Source organism: Pteropus alecto, unplaced genomic scaffold (genome assembly GCF_000325575.1).
Source record: "Pteropus alecto unplaced genomic scaffold, ASM32557v1 scaffold7, whole genome shotgun sequence".
Lineage (NCBI taxonomy): Eukaryota > Metazoa > Chordata > Mammalia > Chiroptera > Pteropodidae > Pteropus > Pteropus alecto.
This window is the reverse complement of record NW_006494614.1, coordinates 42,081,135-42,089,059: the sequence shown is the minus strand read 5'-3', so window position 1 is coordinate 42,089,059 and position 7,925 is coordinate 42,081,135. Positions and strand designations below refer to the sequence as shown.

The 7,925-nt window shown below is 45.7% G+C and overlaps 1 pseudogene; it reads right to left on the bottom strand.

The window, feature by feature from the left end:
- Positions 1-94: 94 nt before the first annotated feature.
- LOC112475051 lies at positions 95-213 on the bottom strand (annotated as a pseudogene).
- Between the last annotated feature and the right edge of the window lie 7,712 nt (positions 214-7,925).

Sequence of the window (7,925 nt, the reverse complement as noted above, 5' to 3'; positions counted from 1 at the left end):
TTTTATTTTAGGCGAGGCAACCCTTGGTTGACCTCACAGATTGCAAGGACCTTGTCAGCTTACAATCCCCTATTTTTTATTTTTTATTTTTTTTTGCCTACAGCACCTGGTCTTCCTAAGTGGTCTCCCATCCAAGTACTAACCAGGCCCGACCCTGCTTAGCTTCCGAGATCAGACAGGATCAGGCTTGTTCAGGGTAGCATGGCCATAGACTAGTATTTATTTTATATCATCTTTTATCCCAGTGACTTGCCACAAATCCTACCACTTGTAACTAAAAGAAGAGGTCTCTTCCTGAACATGGCTCCATAAATAGCTCATTCATCTTTCAGAATGTCTACAGAAGTGACACTGGTTGTTGGCAGTGTCTCAAGAAGAGATGGCAACTACATAGCATGCACAGGGCCACTGCTCATCCTTTACCCATGGCAGACATCACTAATCAAACATATCACTCTTTGTCATGGACGCTGTGTGTTAGGATCCTTTTCAATCTAGTGCTCCATGCAGCCATTCTCAATCAATCTTGAAATGACAATCCTCAAGTCCTTTAATGGAGGGTTGTTTGTTTAAATTCTGGATACTAAATTTTATTTAGAATTCTACACGTATACTAATTTTTAAAAAATGTAGGCAACTCAAAACTAAAACTATTTGCACCATTCTAAATTATCTTCTAGCTCTTAATGTACACACTTTGATTTTAACATAGCTGTAATCAGTGTATAAATGCAGCTTCTGTCTGCTCTTTTCACTTAAGATTACTACATACACATTTCCAGGCATTAAGATAAGCCACATTCTTATCACTTTCAGTGGTTAAACAGTGCTCTATCATCATGGTAGCTACAATTACTTAGCTCTATTCATTTAGGTTCATTCCAATTCCAATTTCTCATTGCTATTAGTAGCACAAACTAAAAGTCATCCAAAGGAAGAGAGTGGTGAGCTCCTCGTTATCACAGGCATTCAAACACCTTCTGAGGAATATTAGTGGAAGGGTCTCTTGCAACAGATATAAGATGGAAATAAGAATCTGAGTTTCTCCGTGTATTCCAATCCCTGAAATAAGATCACAGAGCTCAATGCTCTAGGGATGGGTCCTCTGTAAACCTCAAGTCTTTGACAGCTGTCTCTACATGAGTTTTAGTTACAGCTTTTGCTATTAGCTTGGTTTTATAGTTTTTTTCCTTAAATTTTGTATGTGTTTTATACTTAAACCATTAGTTTAATCAAACATATTGAGGACACACCTGAGATTTTTTTTTTGAGGTTCAAGGATTTATGCTTTCTTTTTCTTTTTCTTTCGATATAATTTCAGCTTACAGAACAGTTGGAAACATAGTACAGAGAGTTCCCATATACCTGTCATCCAGAACTCCCTAATGTTAACATCTTACATCTTAATGATAGTACAATGATCAAACCCGGGAAATTAACCCTGATCTAATACCATTAACCAATCTATAGACTTTATTTGAATTTCACTAGTTTTCCTACGAATGTCCTTTTTCTGATTCAAGATCCAATCTAGGATCCCACATTGCATTTAGTTTTCATGTCTTAGTCCCCTCCAATCTGTGACAGCTCCTCAGTTTTTCTTTGTCTTTCGTGACCTTGCTACTTCTAAAGGGTATCGATCAGTTATTTTGCAGAATGTCCCTCAATTTTTGGTTTTTCAGATGTTTTCTCATGATAAGCTTGAGGGCATGCATTTGGGGGCAGAACCACAGAGGTGAGATACCCTTTTCAGTGCATGAGAGCAGGAGGTTCATGACATGAATGTGTCTTATTACTAGTGATTTAACCTTAATAACTTGGTTAAGTGAGGTCTATAAGGTTTCTCTACTGTACAGTTGCTATCTTTCCCATGATAATTAAGAAGTGTCCTCTGGGGAGACACATTGAGACTATGCAAGCATGATGTTTCTCATCATTCTCTGCCCACTAATTTCAACATCCGTTACTGGTTCTTGCCTGCAACAGTCATTATGGTGGTGTTTCCCTAATGGTATTTTTCTCTTTCCATCATTCCTTCTGCATTTATTAATTAGCATTACACTGTAAGGAAAAGCTGGGTTCAAGGTTTGAAAATGGATTCTTCCTCCCCTGCCAAAATATTCCATCACTGAAAGTTTGCCATACACAGGGCTTTATATTGTCGCGAGGCAACCCTCACAATTCCACAAGATAAGTTACTTTATTCTCACTCTATAGAGGGGTCCATTTTATTTGTCTATATCTCAAAGAGCCAGAAGTTGATCTCTGTGTGTATAAATTGATAAATAGAGAGACCCCTTATTTTTTCTCTGGTCTATTGATTGACATAACCTTTGCTCACAGCAACAACTTGCTTGTCTAGCTTAGGTAGGAGGAGGATACGTTGGATAGGTGGAGAGCATGTCACACTGCAGTGTAGCTGCAGGAAGGGGAAGGATGGGGCAAAGCCTCGAGGTTAACTGGAATCTGGGATACAAACACCTCTAGGACCTTTTCTCTGCTTTTCCTTCTCCCTCCCCTCCCTTCCCTTCCCCTCCCCTCCCCTCCTCTTCTCTGTCTCTGTCTCTGTCTCTCTCTGTCTCTCTGTCTCTCTGTCTCTCTGTCTCTCTGTCTCTCTGTCTACACACACACACACACACACACACACACTATAGGCTGGCTTTTTCCATGCCACTGACCATCAGAGGCTGACTTTTACATTTCCAGAGAAAGCATGAAACCAAAATTCCCAAGAAAGCTCTGATTGGTCAGGCACCTACTCCTGAACCAATCAATTATAGCCCTGTAAGAACCTGACAGCTTCCTCAGGAAGCATTTTGAAAAGTGTAGACAGAAGTCCCCAGAGGAAGTAAGGGATGTTTCTGGGCAAATAATCTCAGAGATGTCCATGTAGATTTATTTCTGATGACATATGAATTCTACCTCTAACTCTTCACCCACCCTATTTTGCACATATTTAAAAATGTAGTGGTGTTGTGTGACATGCAATTGGCTATAGAAGATCAATCTCCACTGCTTACTGACCTTTTGACCTTGACATTTCACTTACCCTTCTTAAGCCTGAGTTTCCCTGACTATAAAATGGAGATAATAATCCACTCCACAGGGTTGCTGTAATAACCCAATAAGGCCATAATTATGAAAGTGCTAGCGTATAGCAAGCCCTCCAGAACTATCAGCAGAGCAAGAATCTTTTCCTTTTGATTATACAGTGGGCTGTAGGCACGGGCTGAAGAGGAAAAGGATCTTTGGGGAGTGCTGATAATGTTCTGTTTCTTGATCTGAGTTCTGGTGACACAGGTCTGTTGGAAGTCAGTGAGCTGTATACTCATGATATGTGTGCATTTCTGCATGTATCTTATACTTTAAAGTTTTTTGAAGTCATTTTATTTTTGAATTTTTAAAAAATTTTCATAATGGTTTGACATTTATACAACTTACATAGTGATCCCCCGATAAGTCTTGCACTCACCTGACACCATATATAGTTATAATATTATTGATTATATTCCCTAAGCTGTACTTTACATCCCCATTACTATTTTGCAATTGACGATTTGTTAAAGTCACGTTTTAAAAAGAGGAAGGAGGAGAAGTAGAAGCAAGAGAAGAAGCGAGTTCCAAATCCCCCTACCCCCCGACAGCTCGCATGCCGTAGAAAGGCTGTCCCAACTGCGTTGCCATACAGGCAGAAGGAAAAGAAGAAGGGAGACAGAACACCCGCCCTCACAGGACCCCAAAGATGGAGCAGGGAGGCAGTCCCTGCTCAGGGAGTTCTTGGTGGGTGGGGACCCTGGACATTCACCCATGATAATGTTGTCCGCAACAGCAGAGAGGCAGAGATGACTGTAGGTAAAATAAAGAAGTACATGTCTTTTTTGCACAGTCATATATTTATTATATTTTAGCACAGATATGTAATGGACCCATCGCACCCATGATCTTGTGGACAGTCTCCTAACCAAGGAGTGTCAGGGAGCAGCAGAATTACAGCCTGAAAGCCTTGTCTCGTAGGAGTTTGTCTCCTAGGCTGGCCATCCCGGGAAGGGGCAGAGCCTGCAGTTACTCAAGGGACCAGGGCCCCCAGCCCAGGAGTCTCTGAGTATTAGATTTCAATTCCTCCTGCCCAGCTCTGGGCCCCAAGGGGAGGGGCAGTCTCCTAGATGTGAAATCCATCCAGGAACTCCCAGTTTCTGCCCCCGCCAACGCACTGCCTAGAGGTGGCCATCTCCATGTGACAGGCAGGACAACTGTGAGCATACAGTCAGTTGTCATGCTAAGCCAGGGCTCTACATCCATGGCTCTGTCCACACTGCCTGCTCAACTTCCTCCCCAACTACTGTCCACATCTCCAAAAATGGTACCTGTGCCAAGCCAGAGAGCTGGGGGTGAAACTTGCCATGGCCTCTCCCCCAATCCTCTGCATCAGTGGATTTTAACCTGTGGCCACACATAGATAGTGCAAAGATCATGAGTGTGGTATTGGAAAGACAAATTTGGGAACAACTGACTTATACTGAGTGGGCATGAAAGTTGAGCTGACCTGACGCCCCTAGTGACCCCCCAGCCATGTTCCCCAAAGCCAGAGCCTACAAAGCTGCTTTATTTGGGATCTCCCAGATCTCAGCTCTGAAAAGCAGGATTTAGCTGGAGTGAGTGAAGAACAGGGGCTCCCAGCTTCTGTGAGACCCAGAGACCCAGAAGGCATGCCTGTGATGAGGGAGATAGGCAGAGTCAGTCCACACAACAGTGGCCAGGCCCACCTTGTTGTTGCCTGTGTCACAGATGGAGTTGCAGACCTTCGGGAAGACATCATCAGGAAGCCACAGGGGCCAACCATTCTCTGAGGGCAGGAACATGGGCTGGAACACCATGAAGCAGTTACTGCACTGACCCGGAAGAAAAGAAGTGAGGCTGTCAGTAGGCAAGTCTCATTGTGTTAGGGAAATAACCTGAGCTCTGAGATCAGAGAAGCCTGAGTTCAAATCTCAGCCCATCTCTGGCTAGCCGTGTGACACTGGGCAAGTCGCTTAGCCTCTATGAGTTTCAGTTTCCTCATCAGTTGAGGGTGGGGGATAATGTGACCCATTGCTGCATTCTGCGTGATGCATATATGTCAGGCAGGTGAAAAAATGAGGAAAAAACATTAGGATTTCACATCTAGGCAAAATAGGCAAAATAGCACATGCAAAGGGCCTGAGGAAGGAAAGACAAAATGATGGGGCTAGTGAGGCTGGAGTAGAGCAGTGAGAGGGGCCTGCCAAGGGAGGCAGAGGCCCAACCACCAGAGCTGAGGCCTTGAGGCTTTTTTGGCCATGACCCATGGTCAGAAATATATTTTACACCATAACCATATAGTACACACAATCATACAAATATCATATATAATTAAAACCAAAGCCTCACCCTGCCATAAAAAATTCTAGACCATATAGTACGTGTGATGTACTAATTTTTCTATTTTATTTGTTTCTAAAGTGATGGTTGCAATTAACTAAAATGATTTCTCATGGATCATGAGCTGCAATTTGAAAAACACCGATCTATATGGCATCGAGCACATGTCAGTGCATGTACGCATGCGCGCGTGCGCGCGCGCGCGCGCGCGCACACACACACACACAATCTTGCAGTCTTAGCTGCCATTTTGTACACAGCAATTAGTCACAAGTGTTTAGATAGCAGAGTGGTCTCTTCCTTCGTTCATGTCCCCTACAGTGGAGGCAGAGGATGCTCAAGGCGTATTTGTTAATTAGGAACGAGGTTGAAGGCTGGGAGAGAAGGAGGTTTGGAGGTTTGGGTAATCTGAAGAGGGACCACTGACCACCGTACCCCTTGCTTCAGTTTCAACCTCTTATCCTGGTCAAATGGAATGGGGACCAGTAGTAAGCGTCAAGTCTCGGGTTTGGGAAGGGGCTGAGTGACCATCTGTGAGAGTGATGGTGGTACCTACTCCCAGGACTATCGCAAGGACTTGAAGAGCAAGCGTACACAGAGCCCTTGGCTCAGCCTGACACCAGGAATAGCAACCAGTGCTTATGCAGCGCTCAGCGCATGCCTGGCACTATTCTAATTGCTTTATGTCTACCAGTGCGTTTAATCTTACAAGGACCTTATGAAGTAAACACTGTAGCGTCCCTGTTTTACGGATGAGGAAATAGAGGCTCACAGAAGATCAGCAACTTACCCAAGGTCACAAAGCTGTCAGGACAAGATCCCAAAGCAGGTGGACTAGACTTCCACCATTACACATACTACATCTCAGAAAGCCCTGGATAAATGGTGATTCCTGGTATTATTTTTGTGGTAGAGGTTGATAAAGTGATCCTTAAGGTCTTTTGCAAATCTGACATCCCAGAACTGTAAAGGCTGCAAGCGAGCTACTCTTCCATCTGGCCTCATGGGCTTTTTCCCATGCCCCGGCAGAAAGAAGGAGAAAAGAGATGGCTAGAATCATGAAGAAGAGGCACCAAGGATCTGTAGGCGAAGTGATGGTGAAGGCGATGGACAGTGGGCTGTGGTCACCGCTATAATTGGTGACAAACTGGAGAAATAATAAGGACACAGAGACAGGTGGTCAGAATCCACTTCTTCCAGGGCTCCTGGGATGGAGGTGGCCCATTCTAGGTTCAGAAATCCATCCTGCATCCCAATCCTTTCCACTTCACCCTGCAACCTCTCTCCCCCCGAGCACTGCAGATATATCCTCACTCCAGATGAATGCCCAGTGAAGGCACCAAGATGGAGTCCAAGCAAGTAGGACAGAAATATGAGGAAGAGGCTGTTGCTGGGGAAGCCTTTGCGGGAGAGGGGACAGAGAGGGGGCAGGACAGGGAGATCCCAGCACACCTGGCACCAAGCAGTGGGCAGGGAGATGACACGCAAACCGTTAGAGGCTAGGATTTGGAACGAGCCTCTCAGGTCAGTGTCCTCTGACTTCCTAGCAGCAGTGGGGTGGGGTGCCTGCCTCTCCTTGGCTGTTCCCTGGGACCCTGATGAGCTGTGTCAGCTGACCAAAAATCTGCTCAAGGACAGTGATGAGGGAGGTTTCTGTGTCCAGGATAGCAGGAAGCTCTGGGAGCACCAGTGGGTGCTTTACTCCTGCTAGAGGAGTCATCAGAAATTAGAGTCATGCCATCTCTCCTCCAGCCTTCATGCAGACTTTCGCTTAGAGCCCAGGCCAGTCCCCGGGTCTGCCCTGGGCTGGAAGAGCCCAATATTTTTCCCAAAATAGCCCTCCAGGCCCTCTCCCTTGGTGGCGGGATGGGATTTGAATCCACTCACCCTTGGAAGGTGATCTGCTGGTAACTCTGGGCAACCACAGGGCTCCAGATGTCCTAACCTGTATACAGCTTGCTGTTCTCACACCCAAAAGTGACTTCTCCAATGGTGGTGTCATTTTGTCAGCTATGGACCAAAGACAGTTTTGGGAAAAGGAAGCTGCCAGATGACTGGACCCTCATTTCTGGAGCCCACTCTCTGAGTCAACCCAGCAGGCCTGCCCCTCCTTTTCCACCTTTCTACTCCTCTTGTACCCCCACAGCCCTTGGCTCAGGGTGAGGCTTCCGACTGGTTCTCCATAAACCCCTGTCCAGCAATGGGTTGACCATTTGAAGAGCAGAGGAGAAAGTCCCAGGTGGCAGGGGCCCTCCCACCTGGTGACACAGAAGCTGACCACGGGCTCTGGGATCAGGTTCCACTTAATAAGGCCATCCATGACTGTGGTGGCCAGGCTGCAGAGATGGAAGAGAACAGGCCCTTTATCCCATCAAAATGCATGCTTTCGATGGTGATGCCTCCTGGCTCAGTCCAAACTCCTGTTGGTGATGGGCAAGCCCAGCATCTGCTCCCAGAGAAGAGGAGAATCCCTTGGGATGGCCCTTGGGACGGCCCTTGGGAGGCTGGGACAGCAGAGCCTCCCTCAG